Source organism: Schistocerca serialis, unplaced genomic scaffold, assembly GCF_023864345.2.
Source record: "Schistocerca serialis cubense isolate TAMUIC-IGC-003099 unplaced genomic scaffold, iqSchSeri2.2 HiC_scaffold_1153, whole genome shotgun sequence".
Taxonomy (NCBI): domain Eukaryota; kingdom Metazoa; phylum Arthropoda; class Insecta; order Orthoptera; family Acrididae; genus Schistocerca; species Schistocerca serialis.
In genome coordinates, this window is record NW_026047352.1 from 80,001 (window position 1) to 92,500 (window position 12,500).

The 12,500-nt window shown below is 56.6% G+C and overlaps 2 non-coding genes and 1 pseudogene across 2 annotated transcripts; all 3 read left to right on the plus strand.

The window, feature by feature from the left end:
* Positions 1-9,802: 9,802 nt before the first annotated feature.
* LOC126432754 (small subunit ribosomal RNA) lies at positions 9,803-11,711 on the plus strand. The gene has a single exon (XR_007578198.1). It is a non-coding gene; the product is annotated as a small subunit ribosomal RNA (ribosomal RNA).
* A 353-nt stretch (positions 11,712-12,064) lies between these two features.
* LOC126432719 (5.8S ribosomal RNA) lies at positions 12,065-12,219 on the plus strand. Its single transcript, XR_007578174.1, has one exon. It is a non-coding gene; the product is annotated as a 5.8S ribosomal RNA (ribosomal RNA).
* A 188-nt stretch (positions 12,220-12,407) lies between these two features.
* LOC126432711 (large subunit ribosomal RNA) overlaps positions 12,408-12,500 on the plus strand; it is a 4,446-nt pseudogene continuing 4,353 nt past the window's right edge.

Sequence of the window (12,500 nt, forward strand, 5' to 3'; positions counted from 1 at the left end):
ACACCACCCGCACCCGCTCGTGCCCCACCCCAACCGCCAAACTCGCAACGCCAGCGGATGAACGGCGGAAGTTTCCCGCACTCGTAATGTGCAATCCACACCTATAACTTGCGTTTCATGAAGAGTTATGTCCACATCTCCGGCGGTACACCGAAAGGTTACCGCCCTTCGATAGTGCCGTTTTCGCGCTAATCGAAGTGCTAGGGTTTACAGGTGCCAGCCAGCAGTTCCCGGTCCCGGCCTGCAGCGGTGGTCCCGCAGACAGCCAGCCAGCCAGCCAGCCAGCCAGCCAGCCAGCCAGCCAGCCAGCCAGCCAGCCAGCCAGCCAGCCAGCCAGCCAGCCAGCCAGCCAGCCCTCCGGTGGCAGCAGCAGTCCAGCCAGCAGCAGTCCTGCCAGCAGCAGCAGCAGCAGCAGCCGCCGCCCCGGCCCAGTCCGTGGCAGCAGCGTCCCTGCCTCTCGCCGTCGCCGTCGCCGTCCGTCGTCTCCCAGTGTGTGTCCTGTCCCTTTAGTGCTGTGTTTTTCTTTCTTCTTCTTGTCGTCATGTCCGCCCCCACCACCACCGTCACTACTACCACCACCGCCATCGTGTATACGTCCCCTTCCGCCGCCCCCACCACTATCACTTGGTGTGCCCAGTCCCACCCCCCTCCTTCCATCCCTCCCCTCCTCTCTATCCCTTCGCCCTCGCTCTTTGTCGCCCCCTCGCCCGCCTCTTCCTCTCGTTCTGATCCTTTCCCCCCACTCCCCCAGCCTGTCACTGCAGCTCCGGCTAGGGTGGTGGCCCGTCGGGCCACTGCCCACGCCCAGCTCTCCCCGTCGCCGTCGCCGTCGCCATCGCCATCGCCATCACCGCCACCACCGTCATCGTCACCATCACCATCACTGCCACATTCGCCTGCACCGTCACAGTCACTCTCTCCGGCGCCGACTGCTGCGTCCGTGCCGGGACCTGTCCCTTCCCGCCACCTCCCCATCGTTCCCGTCCCTCATGTCACCACCCGCCCATCTGCCGCTGTCAAACGCCCTAGTGGCGCCTCCACTTCCTCTGCTCCTAAAAAGGCTCCACCCCGCCCCCCATCCCCACCCCAAAATGCCATGGACGTCTCCCCACCAGGCCCCGCTCCCTCCTCCTCCTCCTCCCCACCCGGTCTCTACAAATATCTCCTGTCCCATCCCGATCCTTCCTTCCTCGAGGCCCGGAATCTCTCCCTCCTCCTCCGCCACCATTTCCCTGGCGCCCCCATATCTCTCCTTACTCCCAGACGGGATTCTGTTCTTATCTCCTCCCCCAGCCCCACCCTCCATACTGACATCCTCTCCCGCCTCCCCATCACCCGTTTTGGTCCTCACGCCACCCTCACCCCTGCTCCCTCCCCATCTCCTACTCGCCAACCCCAACCCCCGCGTCGCCCGCCGACCCTCACCGCCGTGATCACTCGGCTTAGCCCGTCGATCACGGAGGAGGAGGTGCTGGCGGAGCTGAAGGCCCATCCCACCCTGGAGGTGCGGGCAGTCCGCCGCATTTTCAACGCGACCGGCCCCACCCGCCTTATGCGGGTTTTCTCTGAGGACGCCCCCTCCATTGACCGTCTCCTGAAGGAGGGTGCCCTCCTCTTCAATCAGCGGTTCAAAGTCGACCCCTCCCGTTCCCCCCCTCAATCCCTGCGCTGCCAGAGATGTCTGCGCTACAATGCACATCCAACAGCCGAGTGCCGCGAGGCCCCCACCTGCCCGCATTGTCGGCAAGCGCACTTCCTCCGGCAGTGCCCCAACCTCCAATCCCCTCCCTCCTGTAATACCTGCAGCCTCCCCCACCCCACCTACTCCCAAAAATGTAAAGCCCGACCTCCTCCTACCACTCCTGAACTCACCGTCCCTGTCCGTCCCCTGGACGCCCCCACCCCTCCTGGCAATTCCCTTCGTCCCCCCCCCACTGCTGAGGACATCATCAGGTTCCTCACCATTGTCCTCCAAAACGTCCATCCCTTTCAGCGCCCCCACACCTTACAACAGATCTCCCTCGCCGCCCGTTCCATATTCCACCTTAAAATGTACGCCACCTTTTCCAATAACCAGGCCCATTTCACCTTCTCCCGCCTTGACACCCTCGTCTAAGTCCTTCCAATGGCGCGACAGCATCGTATCCTTTTCAACAATATCCGCTCCCTTCCCGCCAACAAGAACCTCTTCCTGCACACCCTTGCTACCCACCGTGTGGATGCCTTCCTCCTTAATGAAACCTTCCTCCAACCCCACCACTCCATCCACACCTCCCCCTATCTCCTCCACCGCTCCGATAATCCCCTCCCAGTTGCGCGTGGCGGAGTTGCCATTGGCCACCACCGCCAGATCCCCGTTCGGCTCCAGCCTCTCCTTCCCGACCCCACCGAACACCTGATCCTTAGTCTCTTCTTCCCCGGCCTTACCATTACCTGTGCCACCATCTATGTCCGCCCCAACGCCCCTCTTCCTTTCGACTTCCTCTCCCACATCGACCGTACCTTCTCCTCCTATGTGATCGCCGCCGACCTCAACATCCATAGTCGCTCCGCTGCCCAGTTACGGCGGTGGCATCGGTTCCTCTCCTCCCTTCAAGGCGACCTCATCCCCATCCCCCAGCACACCCGTCCCGAATCCAACTCCACTCCCGATGTTATCCTCTCCTCCCCCAACCTCCTTGGTCGCATTACGGTGGATGTCCTGGAGCCTATTGGTAGCGACCATCTCCCTGTCCTCCTCACCGTGTCAGACGGCCGTCGCCCCCGCCCCGACCCTCGTCATGACCCTCCCCCTAAGTACATCCATGACTATTCCCGTGCCAACTGGAATGCCTACCGGGATACCCTCTCCACTCAGGTCGATAGCCACCCTCTCGCCTACCGCCGTCCCGATGATGTCACCCATGCCGCCTCCTTTCTCCAGCAGACCTTGTCTGAGGCCGTGGAGGCCCACGTCCCTACTGTTGCCATCCACCCCCACCGTCCTACCTTACCACCACAGGCCGTCCTCCTCCTCCGTGAATCCCGTCGTCTCTACCGTGCCTTCCTCCGCATGCGTGACCCGGACACCCTACGACGCCACCGGCAACTACAGCGACACATTCGAAATTTGCTCGCGGCCAAGAAACGCCGGGACTGGCGACAGACATGCACCCGTTTAAATGCTACCCTCCCTATAAACTCGTCCAAGTTCTGGACCGCCTTCCGTCGCCTTACCGGAACTAAACCCTCCCCCTACTATCCTCTTCTCCACGATGATCACCCCTTCCCTGACGCCCTTAGTAAGGCCAATCACTTTGCCTCCTACCTGTCCGATGTGTTTTCCATCCCTGATGATCCCCAGTTCGATTACTCCCTCTTCCCAGATATCCGCGATCGAACTGACACCTCTGTCCCTCCCCTCGCTCCTGGTTTCCAGTACTTGGACAACATTCCACACACGGACCTTAATGCCCCATCACCACACAGGATCTCATCGATACACTCCGCACCAAACGCAACACCGCTCCTGGTCACGATCGTGTTACCTACCGTCACCTTCGTGAAGCTCCTGTCTCTTTTCTCTCCACCCTGGCCAGGCTCTACAATGTAGTCCTGTCCACCGGTTACTACCCCGACCTGTGGAAAACCTCCCGTATCCTCATGTTCCTCAAACCTGGCAAACCGCCGTCCGCCGTCTCCTCCTACCGTCCCATCAGCCTTACCTCGGTCTTCAGCAAGGTCCTGGAATCTATCCTCACCCGCCGCATCCACCAGCATCTCCGCCAGCACCGCCTCCTCCCCGTTACCCAGTGTGGCTTTCGGCCGTCCTTCTCTTCCGACGATCTTCTCCTTCACCTCACTCATCTCCTTTCCGAACAGCTCAATTCCCGTCGCTCCGCAATCTTCCTCTCTCTTGACCTCGAACGCGCATATGACCGCGTATGGCATTCCGGTCTCCTCTTCAAGCTCCAAACCTTCGCCCTTCCCATTAACTACGTTCGTCTGATCGGTTCCTTTCTCTCCCGCCGTCCTTCCTATGTCACCATCCATAACACCGATTCCTACACCTTTTTCCCCTCCGCCGGTGTGCCCCAAGGCTCCGTCCTATCCCCCCTTCTGTACTTGTTGTACACGGCGGACATGCCGCCGCCGTCACCCCCTGTCCACCTTCTCCAGTTTGCCGATGACACCGCCTTCCTTGCCCTTGCCCCCACCCTGCGACGCTCCCAACGCCTTCTCCAATCCCATCTTGACCGGTTCACCGCTTGGTGCAACCAGTGGTTGCTCAAGGTCAATCCTTCCAAAACCCAGGCGATCATTGTAGGCAACACCACTCCCTCCTTCCGCCTCCTTGATTTCTATCTCACCGTTTATGGCCGTCCCATCGCTCTCACCCCCACCCTTAAGTACCTTGGCGTCACCCTCGACCGTCGCCTCTCCTGGACTCCCCATCTCCAGACAATCCAAGCCAAGGCACGTTCCCGACTCCGTCTCCTCAAGCTCCTTTCCGGCCGAACGTGGGGTTTGGACCCCTCCACCATCCTCCACACCTATAAGTCCCTCATCCGCCCTATCCTCTGTTACGCCCATCCAGCCTGGATCTCCGCCCCCCCTTCCTTTTATAAATCCCTCCAAATCCTTGAACGCCATGCTCTCCGCCTTGCCTATCGCATCCGTCTCCCTTCCCCCACGCGGATCCTGTATGACCTTATCCCCTTCCCCCACCTCCTCCTCTTCCTCGAAAGGCTACGAATCCTCTACACCTCCCGTAAACTCGATCCTCCTCACCCGCTCGTCTCCCCGATCCTCTCCCACCCCCGCCCGCTGCCGCGCCTGTACTCCCATGTCCCACCCGGTCTCCATCTCTCCACCCTCCTTACCCTCTCCCAAGGTGGTTTCCGCCAGCTCCCTCTCCCTGATGATGTCCTCGTCCCCTCCATCTACCCCTCCTATCAACTTTGACCCTGCCCCCCCTCCCTCCTGGTGTCCTTTCCCTGCGGCACCCTCCCTCCTTTCTCTTCCCTCCCCTTCTCTCTCCTTTTCCCCATCCCCTCCCTCCACCCCTCTTCTTCCGGGCTTCCCCTCCCCCTTCCTCTCTCCCCCCTCTTTCCCCAGCCCGTGGCGTCCCTGCTCTCCCCTCTCGCTTTCCCTCTCCCCCTCCTCTTCCTCCTCCTCCTCCTCCTCCTCCTCCTCCTCCTCCTCCTCTCTTGGCAGGTCCCCGGACTCGCACACGCATCGTGAACTTTCGCGCGCCGGAGATCATCGCCCTCGGATTAGTGTCTGTGCCGTCGTGTCTGTGCCTCAGTGTTTTTCGCCGTCCACGCTCCTTCGTTCACGTGTGTCATCTACCTCGTCAGTGTTTGTGCCCAGTGCCGACGGTTTTTCTTGTTTGTTTCGTCAAGTGTGAACGGCTTCATGTTTTTTAACTATTGTATCTCCTGTTTTTTAACCGCCATTCTGTTACTTGTCTGTCTCCCTTTCTTTTTTCTTGTACTGCTTATGGCTGAAGAGCGGAGTACACTGTTCCGCTGCCAGCCCACCTTGTATGGGGTGTCCAAATTACAATAAAGAAAAAAAAAAAAAAAAAAAAAAAAGAGTTATGTCCAATATGCGACATTCCCGCTGTCCCTATACATGAGCTGCGAGCTGTACCACGTACAAGCTACAGACGCGATCGCATTGCTCACTGTACTGATTCCCATGCCGAGCGATCAGCTAGGAAGCGCCCCATCCATGTCGGTACCCGTGGGCGTTGCACTCGCAGTCGCAAAAAACGTTGGGCAAATATATATCTCGGAACAGTAACGACAGTCGGAGCCTCCTGGCGTTGCACTCGCAGTCGCAAAAAACGCTGGGCAAATATATTTCTCGGAAGAGTAACGACAGTCCGAGCCTCCTGCGTGGGAAGAGTCTTTCTAGGCCCTGACCCACGGGAAGGGTTTAGCTTCCCCCATCCCGGACATTTGAAGTCGTCACACTACCGGTATTGACTAATAGACTGATTGCTGATAATCACTAGCCATACACTGGGGGAAACGGCCGACAGGGGCAGCAACATAGTGGAGCCGCAGTGTCACTAATGTACAGAGATAGAACAGTTTCGACTGGAACCAGAGTAACCGTATACACGGCACTGATTAGTAATAAATGCAGAGCCATCAGAATACAGATAATATATACAACCGTCCCTATACATGCTGAAAGACTCTGCACACAATGAGAACCACACGTCAGCCAGACACTATCACACACTACTCTCTGCCTCTAACAGGCACACACACAATATCTAACCACCAGCATGGAAGAACATCCGGTGCATCCTCTCCGCCACATTACACAATCCACACTATCATAACCAGACCGGGAGGTCCACCCAGAAAACAGAATATCCCACCCTTCCGACATCCGCCATTGCTCAGCTAAGCCACGAACACCCACACATGTCCTACACAGGGGTGCACCCAACATCACCATACTGCCTCCTGTCACAGTACACAAACAATGGCAGGAATGAAAGACACAGATCTGCCACAACCTTGGAATCGGAGCGCCGCCTGTCATGAGCCACAAGTGCATCCTGACGTGACAAATCGGATGATCCCGCAGGCATGCACTTACGATAATCACTATCAACGAACCTGCCGCCGCCCCCCCCCCCCAAATACACCTTTCCCTACAACAATGTGTACCTTAACCTAAGCTATATCGTACCTTAACCTAACCGACATTGCGCCTTAACCTAACCTACGTTGTACCTTAACCTAACCTATGTTGTACCTTAACCTAACCTATGTTGTACCTTAACCTAACCTACGTTGTGCCTTAACCTAACCTACGTTGTGCCTTAACCTAACCTACGTTGTGCCTTAACCTAACCTACGTTGTGCCTTAACCTAACCTACGTTGTGCCTTAACCTAACCTACGTTGTGCCTTAACCTAACCTACGTTGTGCCTTAACCTAACCTACGTTGTGCCTTAACCTAACCTACGTTGTGCCTTAACCTAACCTACGTTGTGCCTTAACCTGACCTACGTTGTGCCTTAACCTAACCTACGTTGTGCCTTAACCTAACCTACGTTGTGCCTTAACCTAACCTACGTTGTGCCTTAACCTAACCTACGTTGTGCCTTAACCTAACCTACGTTGTGCCTTAACCTAACCTACGTTGTGCCTTAACCTAACCTACGTTGTGCCTTAACCTAACCTACGTTGTGCCTTAACCTAACCTACGTTGTGCCTTAACCTAACCTACGTTGTGCCTTAACCTAACCTACGTTGTGCCTTAACCTAACCTACGTTGTGCCTTAACCTAACCTACGTTGTGCCTTAACCTAACCTACGTTGTGCCTTAACCTAACCTACGTTGTGCCTTAACCTAACCTACGTTGTGCCTTAACCTAACCTACGTTGTGCCTTAACCTAACCTACGTTGTGCCTTAACCTAACCTACGTTGTGCCTTAACCTAACCTACGTTGTGCCTTAACCTAACCTACGTTGTGCCTTAACCTAACCTACGTTGTGCCTTAACCTAACCTACGTTGTGCCTTAACCTAACCTACGTTGTGCCTTAACCTAACTTACGTTGTGCCTTAACCTAACTTACGTTGTGCCTTAACCTAACCCATGTTGTGCCTTAACCTAACCCATGTTGTGCCTTAACCTAACCCATGTTGTGCCTTAACCTAACCCATGTTGTGCCTTAACGTAACCCATGTTGTGCCTTAACGTAACCCATGTTGTGCCTTAACGTAACCCATGTTGTGCCTTAACGTAACCCATGTTGTGCCTTAACGTAACCCATGTTGTGCCTTAACGTAACCCATGTTGTGCCTTAACGTAACCCAATTTGTGCCTTAACGTAACCCAATTTGTGCCTTAACGTAACCCAATTTGTGCCTTAACGTAACCTAATTTGTGCCTTAACGTAACCTAATTTGTGCCTTAACGTAACCCATATTGCGCCTCAACCTAACCTATATTGCGCTTTAACCTGACGCACGTTGTCGCTGAACCTGCTCTGTAATTGTTATGCAACTCGTTAAATTAGTGTAGTGTTGCCTAACCGCAACCCTCGCAATATAGTTCGCTATTCGCACTGCCCGGTCCCCTGTGTATCGCGTCATGTTAAACACCTTGCAAGTGTTGCTGACTTTCCACATGCTCCTGCTATACACTGTAATGTGGATAGCAGCAGGACGTACATGCCCCCCCCCCCTTCCCCCCTGCCTTCGCAAGCTGGTCGTTGAGAAGTTTGCATGTTCAATGCCCTTCGCATGCCGACGTACTCAGCCTACGTTGTGGTACGGCCTGTCACCTGTCCGCGGATGTACGCAAAACCCACAAACTGTGCTGCACATTGGTCCGTATGTACTGAATGATACATCGTGGCACATGTGTGACCGTACGACGACTGCGCCTAGCAACGGCGGACCATACAGTCCAAATATTGTGGACGCAGCTACGTGTCGTCTCCCTTTAGGAGCTGGATTGCAGTGTGGTACGCCATTCAGACGTGTGGGAGGAACGGACGCCCTGGATGGCGATCAGCATGAGCAGTCTGTTGATGTAGTGGAGCGTGTATTCGGACGTAGTCGTCTCTTCTCACACACTGTGATAGCATGTTGCACCGCGTTCCACATCTGCGACATGCTGCAGAGGCCGGCTGACAGTCGTTCGCGCAATGGACACCGCATACGTACGGGGGCTACCTTCCACGTGTTCTCTAGGCGTGCACATGTTGTTGCGTCTATGTGGGCAGACGTAGTGTGTTGTGACACCTGACACAGGCATGCAATACTCGTTGCAAATGGCGATGGACGTCTACGTTTGCTGGTGACGTTACGCAAATGAACAACTGGTAACCCGTTGTGGTGCGGTTGTTCTCGCTAGAGGTGAATCAGTGTTGGCGACGATCGGTCGAGCTATTAACCGGTTGTTTCATGGATACCCACCATGCCCACGAACGTGAAAGGGGACCCACCATGCCCACGAACGTGAAAGGGGATCTGGGTGTGAGGCGATACGCGGCGGTGGCTGGTCGGGACCGTCCCCGGCCGGTGAGGGGGGGCCGCCCGGCGTGCTGGCAGCGCGGTGCGTGGGCGCACGCGCTACAGCCGGCTGGTGGGGGCGGCCAGTGGCAGGCGCGCCGGCCGACGGACGCGGCAGGCGGCGCAGCTGCGCGCCGGCGCCCCCTGCTCGCGGCGCCTTGCGGCCAAAGTAGGTCCTCGCGGGCCCGGTGCGAAGCGCGGTGGCCATCTGCAGTGTGCTGGTCCGATTGAGGACTGTGTGCGCTGAGGATGCGCCGCCGCCCGGCGCTCGGCGCCGCGACGCCGTCTGCTGCTCGGTCGCCCCAGCGGTTCTCGCAGGTGGTTTGTATCGCAGCTGTGCGGACGTGTTGGCGCGTGCGCTGTGCTGGGAGAGTTCGCTTCGGCACCCAAGTGGGGCTTTTGTCCTTCTGTGGCGCTGGCGTTGGAGCTGCCGGTCACCGTAGGTGGCGCGTGTTGTCTCCCGCCGGCAATGCCACGACAGCACGCTCCCGGGCCTCTGTCGGCAGCGGCAAGCTCAGTTGGGAGCACGGGTGGTCGCACCTAAAGCGTCTACTCGCCTAACTCCGGGCGATTGCGCCTCTCTCGAACCCGACCAAGTACTTAGGACGGCGCTGCGCGCCGCCGGGACCTGAGAGGGTTTCGAGGTGTGTTGTGCAGGGGAGCTCAGCCTCCTCCTGTTTGCAGAATAATTGAGCGGACGCTTGCGTGTTCGCGCGGGCCCCCGGGACACACTCCCGGGCGGCCGGCTGCTCAGCTCTAGTTGACGCAGCTCCCTGGTTGATCCTGCCAGTAGTCATATGCTTGTCTCAAAGATTAAGCCATGCATGTCTCAGTACAAGCCGCATTAAGGTGAAACCGCGAATGGCTCATTAAATCAGTTATGGTTCCTTAGATCGTACCCACGTTACTTGGATAACTGTGGTAATTCTAGAGCTAATACATGCAAACAGAGTCCCGACCAGAGATGGAAGGGACGCTTTTATTAGATCAAAACCAATCGGTCGGCTCGTCCGGTCCGTTTGCCTTGGTGACTCTGAATAACTTTGGGCTGATCGCACGGTCCTCGTACCGGCGACGCATCTTTCAAATGTCTGCCTTATCAACTGTCGATGGTAGGTTCTGCGCCTACCATGGTTGTAACGGGTAACGGGGAATCAGGGTTCGATTCCGGAGAGGGAGCCTGAGAAACGGCTACCACATCCAAGGAAGGCAGCAGGCGCGCAAATTACCCACTCCCGGCACGGGGAGGTAGTGACGAAAAATAACGATACGGGACTCATCCGAGGCCCCGTAATCGGAATGAGTACACTTTAAATCCTTTAACGAGTATCTATTGGAGGGCAAGTCTGGTGCCAGCAGCCGCGGTAATTCCAGCTCCAATAGCGTATATTAAAGTTGTTGCGGTTAAAAAGCTCGTAGTTGGATTTGTGTCCCACGCTGTTGGTTCACCGCCCGTCGGTGTTTAACTGGCATGTATCGTGGGACGTCCTGCCGGTGGGGCGAGCCGAAGGCGTGCGACCGCCTCGTGCGTGCTCGTGCGTCCCGAGGCGGACCCCGTTGAAATCCTACCAGGGTGCTCTTTATTGAGTGTCTCGGTGGGCCGGCACGTTTACTTTGAACAAATTAGAGTGCTTAAAGCAGGCAAGCCCGCCTGAATACTGTGTGCATGGAATAATGGAATAGGACCTCGGTTCTATTTTGTTGGTTTTCGGAACCCGAGGTAATGATTAATAGGGACAGGCGGGGGCATTCGTATTGCGACGTTAGAGGTGAAATTCTTGGATCGTCGCAAGACGAACAGAAGCGAAAGCATTTGCCAAGTATGTTTTCATTAATCAAGAACGAAAGTTAGAGGTTCGAAGGCGATCAGATACCGCCCTAGTTCTAACCATAAACGATGCCAGCCAGCGATCCGCCGCAGTTCCTCCGATGACTCGGCGGGCAGCCTCCGGGAAACCAAAGCTTTTGGGTTCCGGGGGAAGTATGGTTGCAAAGCTGAAACTTAAAGGAATTGACGGAAGGGCACCACCAGGAGTGGAGCCTGCGGCTTAATTTGACTCAACACGGGAAACCTCACCAGGCCCGGACACCGGAAGGATTGACAGATTGATAGCTCTTTCTTGATTCGGTGGGTGGTGGTGCATGGCCGTTCTTAGTTGGTGGAGCGATTTGTCTGGTTAATTCCGATAACGAACGAGACTCTAGCCTGCTAACTAGTCGCGTGACATCCTTCGTGCTGTCAGCGATTACTTTTCTTCTTAGAGGGACAGGCGGCTTCTAGCCGCACGAGATTGAGCAATAACAGGTCTGTGATGCCCTTAGATGTTCTGGGCCGCACGCGCGCTACACTGAAGGAATCAGCGTGTCTTCCTAGGCCGAAAGGTCGGGGTAACCCGCTGAACCTCCTTCGTGCTAGGGATTGGGGCTTGCAATTGTTCCCCATGAACGAGGAATTCCCAGTAAGCGCGAGTCATAAGCTCGCGTTGATTACGTCCCTGCCCTTTGTACACACCGCCCGTCGCTACTACCGATTGAATGATTTAGTGAGGTCTTCGGACTGGTACGCGGCATTGACTCTGTCGTTGCCGATGCTACCGGAAAGATGACCAAACTTGATCATTTAGAGGAAGTAAAAGTCGTAACAAGGTTTCCGTAGGTGAACCTGCGGAAGGATCATTACCGACTAGACTGCATGTCTTTCGATGTGCGTGTCGTGTCGCGCAACACGCAGCTACCTGTACGGCTCGCAGTAGCCGTGCGCCACGTGCGGAACCACGCGTTCGTCTCAAAACTAACGGCAATGTTGTGTGGTACGAGCGCTGAAGCGCTGGAGCGGCTGGCCTGCGGCACCTGGCGCCTGGCGCCGGTTTTGAATGACTTTCGCCCGACTGCCTGTCCGCTCCGGTGTGGAGCCGTACGACGCCCATCGGCCGTGAGGCCGTTGGACACTGAACGCTGGAACAGGGCCGCCACACGCCTCAGTCCCGCCTATGCAACTGTCTCGAAAGAGATGGTGGAAACTATGAAAAGATCACCCAGGACGGTGGATCACTCGGCTCGTGGGTCGATGAAGAACGCAGCAAATTGCGCGTCGACATGTGAACTGCAGGACACATGAACATCGACGTTTCGAACGCACATTGCGGTCCATGGATTCCGTTCCCGGGCCACGTCTGGCTGAGGGTCGGCTACGTATACTGAAGCGCGCGGCGTTTGCCCCGCTTCGCTGACCTGGGAGTGTCGTGGCCGCCTGTGGGGCCGGCCGCGTCTCCTTAAACGTGCGATGCGCGCCCGTCGCCTGGCGGTTCGCATACCGGTACTTACTCGGTAGCGTGCACAGCCGGCTGGCGGCGTGGCGTGCGACACCTCGTACAACGACCTCAGAGCAGGCGAGACTACCCGCTGAATTTAAGCATATTACTAAGCGGAGGAAAAGAAACTAACAAGGATTCCCCCAGTAGCGGCGAG